This window comes from Meles meles, chromosome 17 (assembly GCF_922984935.1).
Source record: "Meles meles chromosome 17, mMelMel3.1 paternal haplotype, whole genome shotgun sequence".
NCBI lineage: Eukaryota > Metazoa > Chordata > Mammalia > Carnivora > Mustelidae > Meles > Meles meles.
Window position 1 is genome coordinate 33,511,431 of NC_060082.1, and position 25,014 is coordinate 33,536,444.

The 25,014-nt window shown below is 46.1% G+C and overlaps 2 long non-coding RNA genes across 2 annotated transcripts; one reads left to right on the forward strand and one right to left on the reverse strand.

Annotated features, from left to right (window-relative positions):
• Positions 1 to 2,546: 2,546 nt before the first annotated feature.
• LOC123927419 lies at positions 2,547 to 20,121 on the reverse strand. The gene is made up of 3 exons (XR_006815458.1): positions 19,794 to 20,121; positions 11,375 to 11,472; positions 2,547 to 2,907 (listed from the first exon to the last, which is right to left on the reverse strand). It is a non-coding gene; the product is annotated as an uncharacterized LOC123927419 (long non-coding RNA).
• LOC123927420 lies at positions 17,289 to 19,020 on the forward strand. Its single transcript, XR_006815459.1, has 2 exons — positions 17,289 to 17,502; positions 18,258 to 19,020. It is a non-coding gene; the product is annotated as an uncharacterized LOC123927420 (long non-coding RNA).
• Positions 20,122 to 25,014: the final 4,893 nt, after the last annotated feature.

Genomic DNA, 25,014 nt, shown 5'->3' on the forward strand with positions numbered 1-25,014 from the left:
CGGTGCTGCTGAGCCTTGGGCCTGGGGATGGGGAAGGAGAGGGGTAACAGGACACCCTCAGTGGGGTGTCACTGGCTGACTGGTGTCATTGTAGCTCTGTCATCGGCATCCAGAACCCCACAGGTGCTCCCACCAAGGAAGCCCTATCATATCTGTCAAAATAATAGCCATCTCCTGGATGTGGGAGGAAAATGGGACAAATGCTTGTCATGGTGCCTGGCACATAGCACTACTTGATGACACTCACCTGGCCATGCACTGCCTCCAGGACGTGGGCTCTGTCACGATGCCACTGTTCCAACCACCACCACAGCCACTAGTGTCAGCACCGCTATGACTGTCGATGCCACCACAATTTCCCTTTCCCTTCGGGGCCTCCTGAAATGACTTTGAACATCCAAAGGGTAATGCAATGGGAGGAAGAGCTAGTCTCCTCGAAAAGCCCTTCCTTCGGGGGCGGGGGGGGAGGGGCGGGGGGGGAGCGCCAGGGATGAAAGGGGCAAAGCCCCTCGGCGGGGGTGGGGGCAGATGATGGCAGGGAGTAGGACACGGGAGCTTCTGGTCAGTATAACCGCAGCTGGGGCTTCTGTTTCATTTCAAGTAAAGTCAGAGGGCTTCTGAGTAAAGTGGGGATGAGGAGGAGGGCCTGGGGTGCTCGCAGGAGACCACACAGAGCCAGAGGTTGTTCTGTAGAGGCCACCGTGGCAGGAAAGTTGGGGTTGAGGCGCTGGGGCAGTGCAGCCGAGGTCTGGGGTTGCAGAAATGGTGTGAGGGGTGCTTCACATCGACCCCACCCTTGGTCCCCTGTACTTCCCCTCCAGCCAAGCTAAAGGCCACCAGAAGGTTTACTGACATTACTGTTCTAAAAACAACCGAGTTAACTCTTTACACACATCATTCCCTTCAACCCCGGCCTGCCAGAGAACAGAATGCATTCCTTAAGTCGTTTGTAACACTCAGAACGGAATCCAGCCATCCAAGCTCTGCATTCATAGTCCCAAATGTCTTTGCAGCCTTCTGGCCCAAAGATTTTCTGCCCAAGGTCTCTGGCCCAAGCAAGAGGGCTCTCAAGCTGTGGTCAGGAGACACCCTGATAACCTGTTCTCTCACAACTCCTTTGCCTCCTTAGCTCATGGCTTTAGGGACCCACAGTGGCCGGATCAATCCCCGCCCCCCCCAACAATGATCCCCTTCCATCCAGCAGAGTCTTGCATCGCTCACCTCTATGAGCCTTTCTTTACCAATCTCATCCCACTGAGCTCTCTTGCTTTTAAAAAAGACCCTCCAGGGCTTATGAGTGTGCGTGACCGTCCTTGGTGTGCGCCGCCTGGAGCTGTGAAGCGTCCTTCCTGTGTTCACGCACGTGTATGCACGCCCATGTTGTCTATGCGTGTACGTGTGAATTTTATTCTCGGAACCTGGCCCATGTTCCACGTGTGCCGGGGATGGAGGAGACACAACATATCCCAGTGGGAATATTTTGCTCTTTTTGGCTAATGGGAGTTGAAGATTCTCTGACCTCCAAGACCTGCGGCCCTGAGAAGAAGCCCGCAGTAGTTTTGTCTTTCCTCCGTGTGGCTGTGGAGAGGCCCTCTGACTTCAGTGAGCCTGGGTTTTGTCGCTGTGAAATGGGGAAGACGACTCCGTGTTTTTCCTCCTTTGCAGAGGATCAAAGAGGTTTACAGAGAGGTTGAAACACACGAAGGCCACAAAGTAGTTCAAGACATGAAGGAGTTCTGTTGTGGTCTTATCCTTGACTCAAGGAGGAAGGCCTTGGGGGCTTTTCCCAGAACCAGCAGCAGGAGGAAGCTCTAGGAATTTCTTGTGCCTTGCCACGCCAGGAAGCCCCAAGGCACGCAGGCTTTCCCTAGGCTCATCCTTCCCACCGCTCTCGTGGTGTTGTCCGTCAGGCCTCACTTTCCTTCCTACCAACAACATCGCAGCCATGGGGATCTGGGGATCTGAGCTTTTCAGAAAGCTTCCTTCTAAAATCCCCCTCTGCCCAGGGTTCATTCACAGGGAGCCTGCAGACCTTCCTTCCTGTGACATGTCTGGGGAAACACACTGGTCTGCAGATCTATTATTCATCCTCTCAATCCAGAGATGGCAAGCTTCAGCAATCAGATGTGGTGCGAGTGGGAGCGTGCGCTTGTGTGTGCGCGTGGGCCTGTCACTCGACAGCTCTTCTAGGAATAGTTCCTGCTATCTCTGCTTCCAGATAATGTGTGTCTGCTGTGTGCCATGGGCTTGACATGGCCTGACCCAAGGCTGAGCCCCCCAGACCTCTGCTGGTGCCCACATTCAACTGCTACCTGGCTTAGTGGTTTACCTTGACCACTCTTTGATTTCTTTCTTTCTTTTTTTTTTTTTTAAGATTTTATTTATTTATTTGAGAGAAAGAGAGAGCATGAGCAGTGGGGAGGGGCAGAGGGAGAGGCAGACTGCCCGCTGAGCAGGGAGCCCGGTGCAGGGCTCGATCCCAGATCACGAGCTGAGCTGAAGGCAGACCCACAACCGACTGAGCCACCAGCCACCACTTTGATTTCTTCTTCTGTGCCACATCGGACCCCCCAAACTTAGACCTTTCAAGAAACTATGCCATGGAACTCCCTATTATAAAAGCAAGGCTTTTCTCAAAGTAGCCATCCCTGTTCACTCAGCTCCTTCTTGGAAACTACTGAATGACTTCCGTATATTCCTTCTACACTGCGTTCACTCAGAATTCTTCCCATCCTCCCAATCCACTGCTTTGGAGCTCACTGCCATGCACTAACGCTCCAGAAGCATCTTTCAAGAAGCCACCTCCAGATTCTAGGAAGCCTTTAGAGATCGGAAATGGCCCAGTTTAAGTCCAAAGGGCTGTCGTCCGTGCAGCTGTCTTCCCGGTCTAGCTCTTCCATGGGAGACCTAAAAGAGAAGTTGGAGTCATCTGATTTGAGTCCTTGCTCTCCAGACATGAGTACACGGTCTGGCACCAAGCTTTGTCCTGAAGCCTTTCAGTAAAGGGTCCTCACGTCTGATGATCTTGGCAGTCAGAACATTTTCTTCAATAGAAACCCTGTCCTGCTTTCCTCTAAGCCTGCTGCTAGCTTCAGGGAGCACCCACAATTCCAGAGAGTCAAAACCTCCTTCCATTCCCATTTGCCCTGATAGAGGGAAATTACAGGAGTCGTTTCTGTGGGTCTTGAGCAACTTACTTACATGCACTGTGTCATTTGGTTCTCCCAGCCACCCCGGGGAGGTGGGCAAGGCCCACCTTGCTGTGGTTTTGCAGATGAAGAAACTGAACGGAGAGAGGTTAGCCGATTTACCCAAAGTCTGGTAACCAAAAGATGTGTGGGGTTAAGGGGGACTCCAAGTGCTTACAGGTCTTGGAGTTGGGAGGGATTTGGGAGTTTTTTTAAAAGTTAATTCCGTATTTTTCAGGTAACTTCCATATTCACTCTCTTTTTACCATGTGGATACCGAAGTCCAGAGCCTTTAAAGAATTTGCCTGAGTGACGGAGTTGGAGTTAGAACTTTGATCTCCTGCCAGTCAGTTCATTTCTTTCCCCTCATTGCCATCCTGAGATGAACAATGTGGCTTTGATAACTTTTAAAATGTTAAAAATTGGCCAAAACGAATGCAATGTTATATGTCAATTACATCTCAATGAAAAAACGACACTGCAAGTGTGTGGTCCTCCTCCCTATCCTTTCAGTATTCCAGAAGAAAACCCCGTGACCCCTGGGATCCCAACATTGCTGATCCTGAACTCCTTTTCTTCTCTATAGCCTTCCTAAGGGTATCACAGTGAGAGAAAAATACCTACCACTTCCCAGATAGAACAAGAGGAGAAACCCCCACCCCCTAAGGTTGGCAACCGTAGAAGATAAACAACAATGGGGGGGTAGGGGGATAGGAGAAGAATAAATGAAACAAGATGGGATTGGGAGGGAGACAAACCATAAATGACTCTTAATCTCACAAAACAAACTGGGGGTTGCTGGGGGGAGGTGGGATTGGGAGAGGGGGAGCGGGCTATGGACATTGGGGAGGGGAGGCGAACCATAAGAGACTATGGACTCTGAAAAACAACCTGAGGGTTTTGAAGGGTCAGGGGTGGGAGGTTGGGGCAACCTGAGGGTTTTGAAGGGTCAGGGGTGGGAGGTTGGGGGAACAGGTGGTGGGTAATGGGGAGGGCACGTTTTGCATGGAGCACTGGGTGTTGTGCAAAAAGAATGAATACTGTTACGCTGAAAAAATAAATAAAATGGGAAAAAAAAAAAAGAAGATAAACAACATTGAGTCTCAATATGGTTCATTGGCAGAATTTTCCCCAGAGCCAACGGCGTGTGTCAGAGCTACATTTTCCACTCTGGCTACTATGATTTGTTTGTGGCACACTTGCTTTCTTTCCTTTTGATTCTGCAGACTCTGACGCAGGTTTAGGGCTCTGGCAGGTGTCTGGGGGTTTACAAGCTCATCCCTGGCCTCTGACACCTCATCTCCTCACTCCCCCTCCCTTCTATTCCTGCCATGACCAGACCAGCTGGTGCAGAAGCAGGGGCAGATAGGGACTAAGGGTTCTGCCATCCCCAGAATTCCCTTCACCAGGTGCCTGTAGCCTGAAGGGAAAGCAGGCAGAACACAAGGCAAGATCTTGGATTTTATAGGGGTTTTTCTTAGAATGAATTCCAGAAAGTTTAGGATGACATTTGATATCTTCCCCATTCCTTCTTGTGGCATGGTTCTCTACTGTGCGGCTCCTGTATGATACATTTTGTGGAGAGAAGGGCTTTCCCAGGGCTGGTCAGATTTGCCTTCTCATCTGCTGATCACCCCGTGAAGGATGAACGATGCCCGTCACCACCACTAATAATCAGATTCCAATCAGAGGGCCAGAGTAACCTCTTCCACTTCCTCTTTGGGAAGGACATCGTTTCTGGGATGGCTATAGGACTAGATAGAACTAGTCAGTGAACACAATTTGTTCATTATGAGGGCAAGGCCGGGAAAATTCCCAGAGGCCTTGCTCCTGGCTGAGCCCAGACGGTCCCCAGGATCTGAGTTTGGGGATTTGATTTGAGCTCTCTGGTACTGTGCCCAGCCCTATCTCTTCCTGTCCCCCAGGGTCAGCCCTCCAGGACCCTGTCATCAGCTGTTGGGCTTCTAAAGTCTCAGTATGGTTTCCTTCACCAACAGCCAGGTGCTCTCTTCCCCACCCCCTGGAAAACAGCCAACTGTTTTCTTAAAGGTAACCGGCCGACGGAGTACTAAAAAGTAGGTCATAACTGCAATTTCACATCTTCTCAAGAGAACTTCTCTAGTTTTCACTGTAGTGTTGCAGATCGGGTGTCTAGGTAAACCAGAGCGTTGCTGCCTCCCTCCTGTTGCCATGCGCATGCGTGCATTTGAGGGTGGGCGGGTGAGCCAGAGGGGGCATGTCCTGGGTCTTCCCAGGCTGGTTGGGTTGATCACCTCAACTTGGCCTTCCCAAGCTGAAGGATGAATAGTGCCAGTGACAGGCACATGTCCTCTTCTCTGAAATTTCCCCATCCTGGCAGTGTCTGTGACATCTAAGTGCTGAGTTTGAGATGTCTCCTCTTTGTCCCAAGCTATTGAGGAGCCTGGGGAGGAGCAGAAAAAGTCCACCCTGGAAATTCGGTATAAGCGTGCCAACCGCCTACCCGCTTCCTGGATAAACATAGCGGGTATTCCTGAGCCTGGGGGCAGGTCTGAATTCCCCATATCATCTTCTCCTTCCCCAATCCCAACCCCCTCCCCATCACATGAAGGACTACATTGAGTTAGTAGTGTTTTATGCTCTCAGGCAGGGTCACCCTAGGAAAAAATGAGTAATGACAAGACATGATTGCCCTGGTTGCCCCTTTGGGGTTCAGCCCATTCATGTTCCTTCCCTTTTTAAGAGCTGTTTTCAGGACATGTATTCTATAAACAATAGAAACAGAACAAGGGCTAACGGTTGGGATGTATTCAGCACTGTTCTAAATGGTGTGCCAAGTATGAATTCCTTTAATATTTACAATAATCCTGCTATAGATCTGTGTCATTGATGGCGGTACCTCCATCGGTCCATCTTACGGGTTGGGGGGAGACTGAATGCTGGAGAGGTGATGTGCCCAATCCAAACTCACATACCCCATTAAGTAACAGAAGCAGGGTTTGAACCTGAGCAGTGTGACCGTGGAGGCCACACGTTCTGTTATCCCTTAATAGAGTTATGGAGCAGCCAGCAGCGTATCAGGAACACCACGGGCTTTGGAATCAAAGGGGTTTCAGTCCGAATTTCAGTTCTGCCAACTTCTGCAGAGTGGCCTTGGGCAAACAAGCCACAGAGCCTCTTCCAGTCGGAGTCATGATTATCTGTTTCACAGGGCTGTGTGAATGAGCAGAAATGGAGTATTTAAGATCACCAGGTGGTACCTGGGAAATGTCCGTTCTCTTGTCCCCTTTCCTGTCCCTCTGTAGGGAATGGTTTGCGTTCTATCAACAGTGGAATGAACCAGCGTTCAGGACCAATTGCCAGGAGATTGGAAGCATTTTGGGGTAATGTTTGTAGGAGACCCAGGCAGGCCTCGGGAAATCAGCTGGGGAGATCCTGGGGTTGCCTCCTGCGCATGACTTTCATATTTGCTGATAATTCAGAGTCTCCATGTCAGGTGGAATTTGCTGCCCGAGGAATTTGGGGGTGGGAGAGTTGGGGGTGGCTATTTTTAAAATAACGTGAGGCAGCTGGTGGTGGCTGCTTCAGGGGCAGCACGTGAGCCAAGTTCTAGGAGGGGAAAGACATGAATCAGGAGTCATGTAGCAAGACAGGGTTTTCCTTCAGACTGGATTTGGTCAGCACGGGTCCACTGTTCCCTTGAGGGATTCCCCGACTGTACGCCTGGGTGGCCACACTTGAGTACAATGCTTCCGATTCCCCCATGTAGCCTGACTCACCCCAGCCCCCAGATTGCTCAGTGACGCTGACCTTCGACAAGGTGCTGCTGGGAGAGTCAGATAGGACCCCAGCAGGCATTCCCCTCACCCACCACAGCCTGGGTGGGAGGCTGAACAAAATGGTGCGTCTTTTCAGTTCTGGGAAAGGTTGGGTCTTCCTTTCACTCTCCAGCTCACACCTGGAACCTCAAAAATCAGAAAAACATGAAGACTGGAAAAAATAATTATAATAATTATCGATGCTTTCTGAATCTTTGACACTAGTCAGTTAGTCATAGCCGCAGTTTGGTGGCTGTGATGGTAACACCTCGTTGGCCTCATTAACAGTTAGTGATGATTAATTACCTCATCCAGTGGCCGGGCCAGGGAGGAGCGTGCTTGTTGACAAGGCGGAGAAGCTGAGCACCAGGGGAAGGAGAGTGGGATACAGCTGACACCAGGTGTGGGTAAAGGCCCTTGGGGCAGAAGCTAATTTTAGTGCACCTGAGTCGTGAGGGTGAAGCCCCAGGTCTGAGATCATCACTCAGTGTCCCAAAGCCATCTGGAGGGCTTCAGGGTCATGTCTCCTCTTGACCCTTCAGGTGATAGATAGTCAGACAAGTTTTCCAGCGCCCTGGGGACCACAGCCAGACCGGTCTTACTCTGTCATCATTACCACCAAGCTACTCCCCAGTTTGGCCACCGGCAGAGACTTCTCATGGATCACCAGGTCAAGTCTAAATTCATAGAAATGCCTCAGTTTCCGCATCTGCAAAATGGAAATAAAGACACTACCACCTTTGTTGGGAAGACGAAACGAGATAACAGATGGAAAGTGCCTGGCACAGCAGGTGCTATACGGCAGGGACTCAACAGATGGTGGTTTATTTCACTCCAGTTTCTTTCTATGGTCCGTCCCCTCCGATGGGCCAATGTCCTGTTCCCTGCTCCCTAAACCACTCCTCCTGCCTTCCTGCCTTCCTGCCTCCCATACATTCACTGATTGCCATGTGATGGCGCCCTCTATGTCCTCCCTCAGCCTGCCCAGGGAAGTCTCCTCCCACGACTTCAGTTCTCACTGATACACCCTTTTTTGAGCTGCTGTATTTGGGTTTGCCCTTTAATCACGGTGTACCCTCTTGGATCATCCCTACTTAGGACTTGGGTGTAAGTTTCCTCCTCCCATGTAGACTGTAGTTTCTCAAGTTCAGGAACTGGGCTCATTGCTTCGTTTGTTTCCCATACCCAACGGGTCACTAAGTGAGCAACAGGTTTTTTTAGAAGAGACCTGGGGGTGCGGGTGGGTGTGTGGCAATGGAAAGTTACCCAAAGTGATGGGGAAACCAGCTGGGGCACTTCTGTTTGGGGATTTCCCTGGACCATGACCTGTACCAAGCCTCTTGCTTTGTAATCCTGCCACACTCTTTGTTTTCTATACCTATTTCTTCCCTTGGCACCCATTCGAGCTGGCAAAGGTGCTGTGGGATGCAGACTGTTGGGGATCTCAAGGTCAAGGCCAGCGAGTACGTCCTTCAGGGCAGGATGATGGGTCCTAAAGCCTTGTGCTCTACAGATCACTCAAGGTCTCCCAAACTCCACACCTATCATCTGGAGCTCCTGCTCTAGACAAGGCTTCTCTCTTGCAGGGGGCAGGGATGTGGGAAAGAAGTCTCTTTTCTCTCTGCAAACAGTTCAGGCATGGGAGCCAGTCTAGATCCAGACACTTGAGCTATCTGAAGAATCTGAGAACACCTGGCAGCCAGGGCTGGGACTGTTCAGCCAGCAACAGTCTACGAGCAGTGGTCTGTTGTTAGAGGGGATAGGTGAGTCATCCTGAAGTTTTAGAACCTTTCTAGAAACAGCCCAATTTTCTTGACACATTTTACTCTCTTTTCATTCATCTGGATTTATCTTGTCACTTACGCAGCTTGCCTTCTGCTCTCGGGCTGCTTTACAAGGACCAGCCCTGGATGACACTTGGTCAGGGGTAGGTTTTGAGTTTTCTCAGCCCAAGCTGATATCCCTGCATGGAGCTCAGATTAGATGCCCCAACAGCCTGGCCTACCCCTTCCTACATCCCACCTGTTTTCTACTCTACCAACTCACTCTTGGACTCTTCCCTATACTGCAGGATTCTAGAGCTTAGAGTGCTCGAGCTGGAAGGAGCTGGAGGGACTACCTAGTTTACCTTGTTTCTCTCTCTATGGAGGAGGAGATAGACCCAGGGCTTGGGAGTAACTTGTCATATGCTCATATAGCCTCTGCACATGAATAGCTCTGTACCTGCCTACCCTGGGATCAGAGTCTACCCTCAGATTATTCCCCATAACCCACTCTTAGGTTCATTGTGTCTGAATCGGTGACTCCCTTCTTCTTATTCCTTCTACTACCAGTCTTAAAAATCGCCTTCTCCATGCAGCCTTCTCTTGATTAATTCAGCATGCTGTTCATCCTTTACCAGTGGGTGGCTTGGACCGTGTTAATTTTCACTTAGTGTTTTTTTTTTTTTTTCTCCATGAGTTCCTATAGGATTACTTCAATATGTTCATTTTCATCGCCATTTGTCTGGCAGCCCCTGGGGGTCAAGTTCATTCTAGGAGTTCTTGAAGTCCATCATCTTTTTCTTCTGGATCATCACTCTTTGTCCAACAGGGCTATAAACTCAAGGACGCTTAGTGCAGGAGGTGGGTAGCACTGCCTGATGACGTAAGTCACAAAGTCTTCTTGCACCGAGGGTGTGGCTGGGAAAAGACTTCGAGGAAGAAGAACCTTCCGTAACTCCTATGTTGGGATCAGTTTCTAAGGGTTAGGGCTTACCCACTGTAGTGCAGAGGATTTGTTGCTGGACAGGATGTGAACATCCTTAGTTTTTGCATGGTCAAATTAAGTAACTTGTCTGGGGTCACACTGTGTCACATTCATTGCCAAACCTGTTCCTTTTGCCAAGTCAGTCCTCCTGTGTGCTATCTTGCTCAACCTATGCAGGATTCTAGAATTCTCAGGCAAGGAGGGAATTCACGGCAACAAGTAGGTGGGACGGGGGTCATGTGATACGTTCTCCTAAGCAGAACACATGGAAATCAGAGGCGCCAAAGGGTTTGTGCATTTACCTGCAGCGACCCATTTCAGCATTCCATACTTCAGATGGTTTAGCTATTCTTACAAATGTCTACATTTCTGCCCCTGTCATTTGATTCTGAGCCCCTTACCCTGCTATCCCTGTCCATGTGGGAATGGGCAGGTATCTATGCTCATTTGTCTAAAAAAAAAAATCACTTGAAAAATTACTCTCCAAACTGAAACACCTTGGTTTCTTGATTTTTTTTTCTCCCTCACTCAAGGCCCAGGCAAGCTTCCTGCTGCCCCCTCCAGACCTATCTATTCCTATCACTCACAAACTCTAGTGGTCCCATGGCCAAAGGATGAAAGCAGCTGGACATTCTGGGGCATGGCCCTTCAGGGTTCAGGGCTTTCTGGGACATGATGGAAACCCAGAGAAGGTGTAGGGCTCTGTAGGAAGTGCAACGTTCTGGGATATTGGCTCTGGCTCTTTTTCCAAGTAACTAAGATAAAGCCATTTCTGAAGAGGTTTAACGTAAGCACCAATGTAATAACCTTGGATGTCATTATGAGCTTGGACGTCATTATGGCCAATCTCTGATTTTAGAAAGAAAATAATCGTAGAGCTAGCTGGCAGCAGAGCTAAGGACTGATCAATACCGCAGACCTCTTGACTGCTCAGGGAACCCAGAACTTTCTATGTTTGGTTGTGCTGAGGTAGAATTGAAGAAGGAAGAAAAACACACCTCCTGTAAGTTGTGGGGCCAGGTGACTTCCACCGGACCACTTGCTGCTTACTCCTTTCCCCCTCAACAAGGTCCCAGGCAGAGTCAAAGCTTCCCTAGGCACAGTCCTACTCTGTTTCCCAGTGTGGAGTCTTGTATTAAGGCACCATGGAGCTTTGGTTTCACTTGTAGATACGCCTTTGCTTTTTCTGAAGCTTTGGTCCTGACCTTACCAGCTCTGTGCCTTACTTTGATCTAGTATAAAATGAGGAGAATCATCCCAAGTTCCTTGTCTACTGCTTCAAGGTAGTACATCTGAAAAATGCTTTGAGTTCCTCAGAGAGAGAGGAGAGGTGAGGGAAGAGACTGCTCCAAGAATGGACATGATTCTTACGAAGGGTGGGGGGAGACCAAAAACAACAGTCGGACTGCAGTGCTGGTCAGTTAGAATGCAAGGGAGTCAACCTTACGAGCATTATTGTGTTAGATGATTCTCTTGAATTATTTACACAATAACCCTATGAGGTGGAGTCTAATTTTATCTCTGTTTTACTGAGAGGAAACTGGAAGTCAGAGAGAAAGCTGAAATAAGTTGCCCAAGGTCACTCAGCTAAGAAGTGACAGAACTGGGCTTCAAGCCCAGGCAGCATCACTGCAAACTCACGTTCTTAGCTACATTGCTTCCCTAGAGTCCGGCTTGTAGCGACATCGCGTAACGAATGGTGAGTCTTCCCCATTCCGCAAAGGAAGGGACTATGTGTCCTGGAGGTTGAGAAAAAGGGAAGATCTGTGTAAGGTAGTAGTAAAGGGATCAAGATGAAAGAGTTTAGGAGCCGCTGGACAAGAGGGATGGCAACTGCTCATTTCTCTCCCTCTTGAGCTGCCCAGCACCTGGCCAGCTGTTTCACCCAGGTGTGCCCTCTCTAGCCTGCAGCAGGCTTGTACAGGCCTTCATGAGAGCCCTGGCATCACCTCTGTGAGCAAGGTGGTACTCTTGTGGAGATACAATCCTCTAAGGACTTCAATTTGCATGGAAATGACAAGGACAAAAAAGGAAAGTGAAGTTTAAGTTCAAACTCCCCATTGCCCCGCTCCTCAGTCAATTTCCTATGAAGCTAATAAAGCTAGAGCTTTGGGGTCTCTCACTTGCCTCAGCCTTTTCCAAAGTCCCGGACCTAGTATTACATTAGTAATTACACACATAGACATTTTTTTTTTCTTAGAGAGCACTCCTTCTAATTGTATGTGACTCAGGGCTCCATTAAACCTCACTGGGTCCCTTCCCCATCTGATCAGCTAAATGTCAGAATCCCACAACCCTTTGAGAAACACCAGCGATGCCCCTCTCCTCCTGGAGCCCTCCCACACAGTATGAGCCTTGATTGAGGGTGTGATTCAGCTCAGTAGCTGGGTTAGGTTTTTGTAAAGAGGTTGCCGTGTGTGCACTTTAGTAGACCTCAAAGCCACCAGAACGTCGGAGCTTAGTGTACTTTCTTTGTAATGATGACTCTCTATGATTTTTCTCCATAGATAGAAACAAGTAGGCACTGATAGGATTCCACAAAGATATATGGAGGGATCATTTGCATATGAATCCACGTGTCCCTCATTATCCACATGTGTGGATGTACATAAGTATGCAAATGTGTACACACTTCCTAGATTTGTTCTATCGAGTGAGTCACTTCTACTACAAGGACCTTGGGTGTAGAGTCATTCCCTGGAAGCAGGGGTACCCAGTTTATTCCAGGGATCTATAAGATACCCATAAATATCCAGGGCTGCTTTAGCCCGAGCCATGTAGGTTCTTCACTACTAGGTTTCAGGGCAGGTTTAGAGGAGACGGAAGGGCCTCTGGACTGAGATGCCAAAGGGAGGGAATGTGAAATGGAACACCGATTAACTAGACCTTTGTACGTCTCCCCGTTAGCCCCCATCCTGGGCGTGGCCCACTTCTTCACAGCTACCCAGGCTTCACCAAGTTTTGCTGGTTGTGGTGATATAGTCCAGCTAGCTGAAGCAGAAAGGAGGTATATGCTGCAAGGATCTTGGAGTGTTCTAGAATATCTATGGCCTGAGATGCTGCAGGTCATTGAAGGGCTGGAACTAGGAATGGGAGTCATCAGAAAGCCATGTCTCAGCTTCACACTCGATGAGGCCACGTGGCCACTCCTTTCTGCCTTCCTTGGTGCCCCTGCATTCTGTTTTCTCCCCAGACCTGATTTTTCTACATCTCTGAGTGGTTTGGAAAAGGCTGCAATCACACAGCTCCAGAGGCTACTTGTCTTTAATCCAAAGGACCAGCAAAAATTGATTAGTGCTCTAAAGTCTTTAATTCCAGTTCCTGGGAGAGGAACTAAGGACTCCGCCCAGGTGTCCCACCTCCTATCAGCCACATCCAGTGGACCAGGGTCACACTGGAAAAATATCATAAATGGTGCCCCAAGTCAAATGGCTTGTCCCCCATGAAGATCCCCAACTAATCCTGTGGGAGCAGTACCCTCTCCCCTGAGTTCCCATAGCATTTTACCTGCCCCTCTTCCGTGGTACTTATTGCTTCTTACTATGTGTTAATATTGCTGTTATAAAAATCTTATCCGGGGCGCCTGGGTGGCTCAGTGGGTTAAGCCGCTGCCTTCGGCTCAGGTCATGATCTCAGGGTCCTGGGGTCGAGCCCCGCATCGGGCTCTCTGCTCAGCAGCGAGCCTGCTTCCCTCTCTCGCTCTCTGCCTGCCTCTCTGTCTACTTGTGATCTCTCTCTGTCAAATAAATACATAAAATCTTTAGAAAAAAAAAATCTTATCCACATCCCACATATCCATAAGCTTCTTATTCATTTATATGTGCTCAATAAACATTTGAAGTCATGATAATCTCCAAATAAATCAATTTTCAAGAAAACTAACTTGGTCAGGTCTTTTGTTTTGTCTCACTGTCTTGAGTTGATTAAATACAAAATTCAACCAATTAATTAACTGAATCAACTGAACCAACCAACCAATTGAGTGCATTCTACACACCAGGCACTGTCTTTGCTATGCAGAAGCTACAGTCCACAAGACAAAGGAACTCCTTAACTCACTGAGGTTAGTGGCGAAGACCATCAACAGTTTATGAACTAGACTTTATTTTGGGTGCTAAGCTACAGATGTGGAAGTCCCCAGCACTGCCCCGAGGGAGCCCAGTTTCCCTGGGAATCACAGAGAAATCATCAGATATGTTACTGAACAACAGGGCAGTGCTATTTAAGGTTGGAGAAGGGTTGTAAGAGATCCAAGAGAGAGTAATTTACAATTAGGGGACAAACGGTTGGCTGAGGAAGGTTTCACTGAGATCAGTGACACATGACTGAACTTGAAGGGTGAGTATGAGTTTGTTAGAGAGAATGTGAGTTAGGTATGTGGTGAGTGTGTTTGGGGACTTGCGGGGCAGGGCAAAGTTGCTGGGAGTGATGGTGATGAGACCTTTTCAGATAAGCACAGGTAAAGCAGCCTTCTAGCATTGTGAAAGGTCTGCTATATCTGAAGCATGGTGAGGGATTCAGTGTGTTTGGAGCATAAGGGATGTGGGGGGAAAATGGTAAAGTTGGCCAGGGACCTTGCCTGGCCTTGTGTGCTAAGCCCAGTAGGTGATAAGTTAAGTATCAACAACCAGCATCTGGAGAGCAATGATTGCTCCTTCAGGCATAGGGCCAGGGAGAGCCTGGAGACCAACAAAATACCTGGCCAAGAACATATTCTAGAAGGCCCTAGGATAAAACATTGCACAGTTCTGCGGTCATTGACCTCTGGCTCATGAAGAGACATGGCTGGGTGGTGAGAGGAAATTTTCACTCCCAAATTGCAATCGTCTTCAGAAAGCACCGAATCTTCCAACTTTCACTCCCTCGTGAGTATAGTGGGATTTTCTAAATTTTGCAATTGAATTTAAGAAATCAAAAGAAAAATCCATTTGTAGCTAAAAATAATAATAATAATAAAAAAGCCAGCAGAAATAGGCCTGTATATCCACATGTCTTCTGGGTTATAGTTTTATTGCCCACGGCCTATAAATGATTTCCAGAGACTTTCCAGTTCCTCATGGGACTGCTGGTCTGTTCTCTGCTGTTCCGATATGCCAAGCAGAGGTAGAATGGAGCCAACTTCTTGGGAGCTTTCCCAGGCCAGGCTCAACACGGTTCACACTGTGGTCCCAACCTATTTTCCCAGCTCTGTGCCCACCCTCTCCTTACTCTAGAAGAGCCTCCAGCCATGTTGGCCCTCCATCCTCTCCCAGATGTTTAGGCATGCTGGATAGTCTCAGACAACCATTTCCCTCTTCTGCGCCTGTCAAACATTGCTCATTCTCCAGGTCAAACCCAAGGTCCTATCTCAGTAAAGAAATCCCCAATCCATTTGACTGAAGAGCCCACTCCTCTGTATTCTCCCATAGATTTAACTTTTGTCACTACTCTCACCCCCTAATATTATAGTTACTTGTTCTTATTTAAGTCAGCTGAATTTGCTGAGTTCAGGGACTAGACCTCAGTCATCTCTAAATCCCTAGAAACTTGCAAGAGTGCCTGACCTATAATAGATTCTCAGTGACTGCTCTATTTGTTCAAATAGAGTAGTTTATCTGGGCATCTGGACTGTTGGAATTGGGTAGTATGAAGAAGGCTTTGGGAAGAAATCCAATGGGCTGATAATGGGGAAAGGGTGTTCTAGGTGGAAGAAATAGTATGAGTAAAGACACCAAGGTGGAGAGCATGGACCAATATGTGAGCCTGGAGAGAAGGAGAGAAGAAAGGAAGAATGGAGCACACTAAGTGCCAAGCACAGACCTGGGATTCTTATATGTACTGTTGCACTGGCCTTTATAGAAACATGGTGAGGCAGTTACTATTCCCACAAAGGTCAGAGAGTTCGAGCTGGTGATGGAATCAAGATTAGACCAATTCAGTTAGACTCTAAAGCCCATGGCTTTATTAGGGCTTTAGAAAATAGTGCATAATTAAAATTGGAACCTAGAACAAAGTGGAAGAAATAAGGGGAAGGAAGTGCAGAAAGATGTATATTACAGAGTTACATTATTGATAATATTTAGGGCTTTTTGACTGCCTATCATGGACCAAAACCTGTGCTGGGTGCTTTAAATATGTTACTTCATTAAAAAGAATGGCAATCTTGTCAGGTGATTATGCCCATTTTATAGATAGTGGAAATAAATCTCAGAGAGGTTTGATAATTTGTCCAAGGTCACCTAGCCAATAAATGACAGAGCCATGACTTTTTTGACTTTTGATTTTCCACAACCCAGGCTCATTGGGAAAGAACTTAAAGGATGAATCGTCACTTAATATTTTGATTCTAAAGGACATAACAGGGATATGGACCTTTCCTTCCTTCCTTCCTTCCTTCCTTCCTTCCTTCTTTCTTTCTTCCTCATTTTCTTTTCTTTTTTCCCTTTCTTTTCTTTTATCTCTCCTCCTCTTCCTTCTCCCTCTTCTTCTCCTCCTCCTCTTTTTTTTTTTCTTTTTAAATAGGCAAGTCCCAAGCCTGGTCTTTCTTCCAACACTGTCCTTCTCTCCCTATACATTTCTGCCCACTGTTCTTTCTCCTTGTTCTGTCACCTCTGCCCAAATGGGTACAACTGGACCCCATGCATTAGTTAACTGCTAGCCTTTAAAAAAAAAAAAAAGAATCTTCTGACAGATAAGAACTTTTCTTAAAGAAGAGAATGGTTAGGAAGATGAGGGGAATGTTCAGCCAAGATCTCAAAACAAGATGGAGCAAGGAGGGCAGGGAAGAAGTTGTTCCTTTTTTCCATATACGTTTCCTTTTTCTTTCATGCATCTTTAACGGGTTGAAGTTCAAAATCAGCCTTGTTCAGAATTACCTGTGTTTCCTTGTTCAGAAGGCGGATTTCCTGGCCCCACCCCAGATATTCAGGAGGTTTTTTTCTGAGGCCAGAGAGTCTACTTTTTTCAACCAGCACCCCAGAGATTCTACCAAGAATACTGCTTTTTTTGCAGTTTCCCCCATGGGCTTTAGTTATTCATGCCAAGAGAAGTTGAGGTGCCAGGAACTTGGGACTATATGCCATCCAGGTGCCTGCCCCAATCAGGAGCATTGACCTGGAGGCCGTGTGTAGGAGTCCCCGTCTTTCGGAATTAGTGATGTGGTTAGAGTAGCAACGTGACTCTCTGTGGACGGAAGAAGGTAGGTCGGATGTGAGAGTCTCCCTCCATGAACGTGCGTGCGTCATCTCAGTCATCGCTTGTATCTTTATTCTCAAAAACAAGTCAGTTTTGTTCCTGTCAGCATCTTGGTTGGCCCACAACAAAGAGGGCAAGCTGAGATGGAGAAGCCCAGTCACGGGCCTCAGGTGATGCTTTGGGGGCATGGCTGGGTTGGGGAGAGGAAAGCATTACTCAAACTGCCTTCAGTAGTAAAATAAAAAAACAAACAAAAAGCAAAACAAAACAAAACAAAAAAACATGAGAAAACACTACCCAAGGACATAAGAGCTATCTGCTTGCATAAGTTTTAGGGATTATGGCATTTTTTTATTTTTGTTTTTTTGTCACCAGGAATGGGGGTGATCTGGACTCTCTAAGGAAGTGAATTTCAACCTGGATGTACTTCAGAATAATCTGAAGTTTTAAAAAAATAGAGATGCCCAGGCCTCACCCCTACCCTCCAATCTGCTAAATCCAGGCTGACGGTGGTTGGACATGGGCATCTGTATAAAGCTCCTTGGGGATTCTAGAGCAGCCTGTCTGATGGTGCATTTGGAAGCCACTCCGCTAAGGTGAGAGAGAAGATCGCTCCAGCCTGAGCACTACCATACCAAGCCATCTTTTCTCTCCTTGCTTCATCTTTGTCTTCCTTGCCATTCCCTTCCCTTCCCACCATAAAATGGCAGGAGGCTCAGAAAGGTCTACCTCTCATCTCTCTTGTAGAGCAACACAGGAACTTACCTAGCTGTGTGAAGTCCAGAAGGGCTTTATAAATTTAAATGTATTACATATATTTATTTTCACTATATTTAAACAGAGTTGGTTACCCTTTACATATGCCCCTTGAGTTTGCAAAGAACAACTGTAGGATGTGGGCTGCCAGACCCTGAAAGTCATGGAGGTGAGTTAGACGACATCTGTCATAGTCATGGCAATAGAAAGACCCTGCACTGGAAGAATTGGGCTGAAGAACTCCAAAGACTTTCCTAACACAGACATTCCTTGGGTTCACTGTTAACCATTTCTACTTGTTCTTTTCTGGATTTTCATCTGTTTTCTACTTTTCCTTAGAGTCTCTACCAGGTTGGGTGCCTTGAATCATATAGGTAGTGAGAAGCTGAAAGTGATTAGAGATAGAAGGAATTAGGGCAGGTTTTAGTCATAACAGGAGTGCCCAGGGCAGCTGTTCAGTTGTACACTGCACAATTCTAGGGGCGCCATTCAAATTGTAGTTAATGATGATAGGCACATTTATTACTGCAAGTATGTATCATTTGAGTCAGAGGCTGCAACTTTACTCTCATTAATCTTTTATTGATGTCGGCAGGCACAGTCCAGACCAATAAGGAGAAGATTTGGTGCCTAAAAGTGTTCCTGACCAGAGATGCCCGCCATGATGACCCAAGAATCAAAGACAAAGGAGAGAAGAAACCTGCCAAACAAACCTCCTTCAACCGGTCTCCAAGACTGCTTTCTTCACCTCCATTTTGGGGTGAAAGAGAAGAAGATGGACTGGAATTTTTCAGCCTAAACCCTCTATTTGTTTGGGCCTTGAAATTTCATCACATTGTAGGAAAAGTAGTGACTTTGAAGGACTGAGTGGGCACATGGGTCTGAATTCCAGAGGAATTCTTTTTGGAAGAAAATTCCACCAGCCCCCTTCCTTTCCAGATCATACCCCTTCTTCAAAGTTCCACTCCATCTTCAGCTTCTCCGTGGACACTCTTCTGATCATTCAAAGCATTAAGTGATGCCTCTGCCCACTCATTCCAGAGAACACCTGTATCTATATAATTTGTTTGGCCTTTAAACATGTAGGTATTTCTGATAACTCTCCATTAGCTGCCCTGGATTGTTGTTTATCTTTTTGTGCTAGTTTGCTTTCTCAAGGATACTATGAGCAAACTGATGCTTTTATATGTCCAACAAATAGCTCTTCAGTGCCAACTTGTCTGAGGCATTGTCCTAGGTCCTGGGAGACTCTCTTTCTCTCTCTCTCCGTCTCTCTCTCCTATCTATCAACTATCTATCTTCTATCTCAGGTGGTGGATGCAATAGAAACAAAGTAGGCAAAAAAAAAAAAAAAGAAAGAAACAAAGTAGGCTAAGGGGTGTTAAATAATAAAATAAAGGAAATCATTGATTAAGAAAAGGAATGACAGTTCCATTCAATTTTTTTGTTTCTTTATCAAAGAAAACCATATACTTAGATGCTTAAAACGATTACACCTGTGTGACTAGAACAAACCATTATAAAAAAGAAACAATCCGAGTGGAAGAAAATGTTATTAAGCTGGAAAACACAGTTGTTGAATTAAACTCTAAAATGGAAGCCATGACATGCGAATGGACACAGCAGGTACTCAATTAGTAAGAGATAAGATGAAGATAAATTTCCTAGAACACAAAAGCAAAAGACAAAGAAATGAAAATGAAAAAACAGAATAATTGTGAAAGACAGATATCAAAGAGCCAACCCACAAATAATAAGAGTTCCTAAAATAATTTACAAAATCTTTTGTAGAAGAAGCCATAGATAGAACATTTATTGGCTTTAAGTAAAATTCTATTTTTTCCCAAGATTTTATTTATTTATTTGACAGAAAGGGAAAGCTAGCACAAGCAGAGGGAAGTGTCAGGCAGAGGGAGAGTCAGGCTCTTTGCTGAGCAGGGAGCCCGATGTGGGGCTGGATCCCAGGACCCTGGGATCAAGAGCTGAGCCAAAGGCAGATGCGTAACTGACTGAGCCACCCAGGTGTCCAGTAAAATTCTATTCTTAAAATTAAATATGCTGATTGTATTCATCAGGAATCTTTGGGTTGTGTCAAACTGGCTTAAGCAAAAGAGGGATTGTGTTGGCTCACCTAATGAAGTTCAAAGGTTCCCCAGGAATCCATCTTTCCAGCTCTGACTTTCTTCTGGGTGGGCTTCATTCTTGGGGAGGTTGTTCCCGAGCGGTGGCGCCCCGTCACTCTAGGTTGATATTCTTCCAGCTTTCCAAACCCAATGGGAAGAAAGAGTTCTTCCTTTCTAATACTTGTGTGGCATTAACCTTGGTTTAATCTTCAGACTTTGATGGGCTGGGCTTGGGTCAGGTGCTCATCATTGACTCAGTTGAGGCAGCTGAGAAAGGTGGTGGCATTGGTTTCATTGGCAGGACGCTCTCACGCCTGGAATGAGCAGCTGTCTGCTCGATCCTGTGTCCACATGGACTGCGAGTAAGGGAAAGATGGTTTCCCAGAGGATGACGGGGCTGCTGGCTCCAGAAGAAAGGGGAGGGGATGTGGCTTGGCTAAATAATGTCACGTTGGACAGATGAATAAAAGAGTTTCTCCCAGACCTATTCATGCAGGACTTTTAACTCTAAAAGGTTACTAAAACCCTATAAATAAATACGCAGCAAGAAAAAAAAGTCACATGTATCTCCAATTTCTCCTCCAGAATTCTACATGCTTGGAAGACAAAGGTACAAAGTCTTTTGCATCATGAAGGAAAGCGGTTGTGTGACCTAAGAATTCATTACCGGGGCAAATGGTCACTCATCATATATGCACGCAAATATAATTCCTGGGACTCTCCTTGAACAAACTAGTGAAAAATGTATTCTAGAACAATAAGGATAAACTAAAAGTAGGTATAAAACATCACCACTTGCCATGATTTTACTTCTGAAATTCGTTCCTTTCCACCACCTCTTTCACTGTCACCATCATCCTTCATGTGGACCATGACCACAGCTTCTTAACTTGCCTTTCTCTTCTGCTCTCCTCTCTTCTAAGTCATTTCCCTCCTATTATTCAATGGTCCCCTAAGAAACCAAAATCATGTCACTTCCCCGCTTAAAATAATTCATGGCTTTGTATGGCATGTATAATAAATCCAAGTTCCTTACCATAGCCTTTGGGACCTTACCTGCTTCAGCTTCTGCACGTTATTCCCAACTCTACTGTCCTTTGCTCACTGTGCTACAGTCATGTAACTACCCATCAGTTCTTTCTGTGAGTGTGCCAAGCTCCTCCCCCTGTGGGGCCTTCATACATGCTGTTCCCTCTGCTTGGAACTGTCTTCTCTTGATTCTTTCTTTGTCTGGTTCCTTCTCTTTTATTACATCTGTTTATTTACACCGCTTCCTCAGACCTCACAATCTAAAAATAGACTTCCTTCCATTTTTCTTGGCACCCTTATCTCAAACCACCATCACAGCCTGTAATTATATGTTTACTGGTGTTCACCTGTGTTATGTCTGTCTTGTCCCGGAGTGTGAACGCCATGAAGGCAGGAACTGTATCTATTTTGTTCATCACTGAATTCCCAGGTCTAAGCACTGACCTATAATGTTAAAACAATGGAGTAGGGGGCAGATTTTAAAGTTCTAGATTAGGGGCGCCTGGGTGGCTTGGTCAGTTAGGCATCTGCCTTTGGCTCAGGTCATGATCCCAGAGTCCTGGGATCGAGTCCCACATTGGGCTCCCTGCTCAGCCAGGAGCCTGCTTCTCCCTCTCCCTCTGCCTGCTGCTCTCCCTGCTTGTGCTCTCTCTCTCTCTGTCAAATAAATAAATAAGATCTTTAGAAAAAAATACTAAAGTTCTATATTAAATGCACAAATCCAGAACATAGTTTTCTCGGTTCCTAATTTCGTGTCATAAAGATTGATATACGCTGATGTGATGTTGAACCTCTGAAAGCAGAATTAACAATGCGTGCAAAGTGATTGTGACCTTGAAGGAAGGCTGCAAAGCAGCAGATCAGGGAGCGGGAAGAGGGCATTTCTTGTGTGTATATGTGTGTGTGCGTGCATGCACGTGTGTATGTGTGTGTTGATGTAGGGAAGGTAGGAAAAGACTAATAAGCAGAGGTCTAGAATTGAGCTGGATTAAGTGTAGTGAGGTAAGGAGGTGAGGAAGACAGCAAGGCTGCTATGTACCACAAGACTCACAGGGGGCTAAAATTCAGAGGAAATCCAGCAATTGCTGCCATGAGGACAAAGCTTTCTCCTTGGAGGGGCTTGGTGTTCTCTACGTGTACCTGCCTCAGCCCTAGGACTTTTGGTTTGTGGACAACAAGGACACCTTGTGGCACAATAAGGAAACGGTGAGAAATATGTAACAAAGAGACTCCAGGTGCCAGAAGCGCTGTCCAGGAAAGGAAGGGCGGGGCGTGGGTATCAGGAGTAAAGGGGCCAGTGAAGATTTTGGATGACAGAAAAGGGAGACAAAAGGCTCTGGAAACAAACTTACATGATTCCGCCTTGAACCCAGGAGTAGGTCTGGTTTAAGGGGAGAAAGCCAAGCTGCTCTCTACCTGGAAAATATCTTTTTCTGTGTTTTTTTATTCAAGTAAACTTTACCCCCAGTGTAGGGCTTGAACTCATGACTCCAAGATCAAGAGCCGCACAGTCTTTATGCATGTTTGTAGAGATGTCCCTCAAGGCGGCCCCGTGGGTGTGGTGCTACCTGCAGACTGGGCCACCTCCAGAACAATGAAGAGAGGCAGAGGTAGCATTCTCAGGCAGAAGGTCTGGGCTGGCTTACGTGTCTCTGCCATTTTGTATCTGTTTAACCTCAAGCCAGCTCGATGTTTTAAGAGCACTCTCATTGAAAGGAAGGGATGATGATGAACCTTATGTGTGATCCCCACAGGCTCTCTGATTTGTAATGTCGGTTATATTTGGTCCTGGAGAATGTGGGCATAAGGGGGAGCATGTGACCTTCTGGAAACGCTGTCTGTGGGCCTGATCTCCATTGGCTTGTCCTGCTACATCTTTACTGTTGCTCAGCCTCAAAGACTCTATTGGCCAGCTGAGTAGAACATTCCTCTGCCCAGTTCTCAGCTTTGGCAGGGACTTTACCCTGTCTCTGTCTCTGAGAAAGTCTGCAACATACTCACCCCAACCTCTGGGCATCTACCCAAGTTTTAAAAGAATCATTAGAAAAGGTGTATCTCTGCTTTCTTTATCACCTGTTAAAAGTAGCATGTACAAAAACAAGGGTCAGTGAACAATTGCCACTAGATGGCACCATAGCAGTCTTGGTGCATCACATGAGAGCTTCTTCAGAGGAGAAATACAGTAGCTACATGGAAGTAACCCAAGGGTCCATCAATAGATGAATGGACAAAGAAGTTGTGGTATATATACAAAATGGAATATTACTCAGTCGTAAAAAAGGATGCACTCTTGTCATTTGTGACAACATGGATGGAACTTGAGGGTATTATGCTAGTAAAATAAGTCAGAAAGACAAATACCATATGATTTCATTTATATGTGGAATCTAAAAAAAACCTAAGACAAGTGAACAACAACAACAAAAGAAAAAACAGAATAGACCCATAAATACAGAGGACAAACTGATGGTTGCCAGAGGGGAGAGGGGTGGGGGCAGGAATGGGTAAAATGCATGAAGGGGAGTGGGAGGTATAGATTTCCAATTATGAAATAAATAAGTCACAATGATAACATGTACAGCATAGGGAATATAGTCAATGGTATTTTCATAGTTCTATATGGTGACAGTTGTGCTTAAACTTGTAATAAGCATAGCATAATGCATAGACTAGTCAGATCACTACATCGTATACCTGGAACTGATGTAACATGTGCCAACTATACTTCAAGAAAAAAATGATATGGTGACTATAGGAGTGTGTTGGTGAAAGGATATATTTCTACTGGATTACTTGCAAGTTACTTTCCTTCATTTCTAATGATACTGAAAAGTTTCCTCAGATCAATCAGTGGATGGTGGGTTCCAGCTCAGCACTTGCCAGATATGGAATCAACCACCTCATCTATGTTTTTGAAAACCTTATAGCAACTTCACCTGGGGGCAATTGTCTTCAAGGGGATGCACAGTCTTCTTAAGACTCATCACAACCACTCTTTGTTGCCACTAGACTTAGAACTAGAGCCAAATATCAACTTTCTTTAGGGGAGACAGGTACAAAATCTGACTCAGAGGAAATCATTTAAATGCTTAAAGAATTGCAAGATTGTATAATACACATTGGCAAAAAACCTGGGAAATACATGCAAAGAAACGTGTTTTATGGGAGCTAGACCAAGGACGATGGACTATAGCACTGGATCAGGTCAAACCTATGCAGTACATTCATTAGATATTCTGGGTTCAGTGTGTTAGTTCTTGCAACTGTAAGTGGCTCTAAACTTTCCTCATTGGCTGACAGAACCTTGGACTCCACAGTGGTATGTGTTTAATAAGGTTGGAATGCTAGAACTTCCCCAGCAGGATATAGAGGAAGGCATTTAAGACAGGGAGAAAGCAACAATAAAGTGACTTTATCACATAAGATCTGCACACCTACCCCCCAAATACACCAACCAGAAGGCTCAGAGGACAAAACATTGAGAAATACATTATTGATGCAAGCACCTGTGTCTCTGAAAAACTCTGGAAAATGCTGCTTTCTGTAAGCCAGATATGGTGGTGGAAACACCTCCATTGAGTTGGGCTCCCTGAAGTCAATGGGAATGAAGGGATTCCCATATAGCAGAGGTCACATGATAGAACTTAACCACCAAAGACAAGGGGACATTTACCATAAAAGGCAGCATGAACACTGTGGTAATCAAACTGTTTTGAGACTAGGGATCTTTCACTGGACAATCGATCATGGTGCACTGAGGAATGAAAAAAACTGATAGACTACTAGAATGTTTGATGTGTTTAAAAAGTCTGGTGACCAAAAAATAGGCTTGAGTGACTTCTCATCAAATATCTAGACCCTAGTTGGTTATAGACTCAGAGTCTCTTAATTGGAGGGAGATGAAATGACCCATCTTGTGGACTTCTTTCATCTTTCCCTAGCTATTCCAGGGCTTGCTTAATGGACCCGTATATAAAGTAGCCATAAAGTCAGGGATGGATTTATGTGTGGGCTCAACAACAATGACTTGCCCTAATCAAGGTTTTCCTGACCAGCAATGCTGCTGAATGCCTAACTTGCCAACTACACAAAGCCCCTGATATGGCACAATTCACATAGGTCCATCCAGCCCTCAGGGACAGATTGGTTCAATTGTTCCCTTCTATCATAGAGTAAGAGCAAACTTTTCTTCCTCCTTGG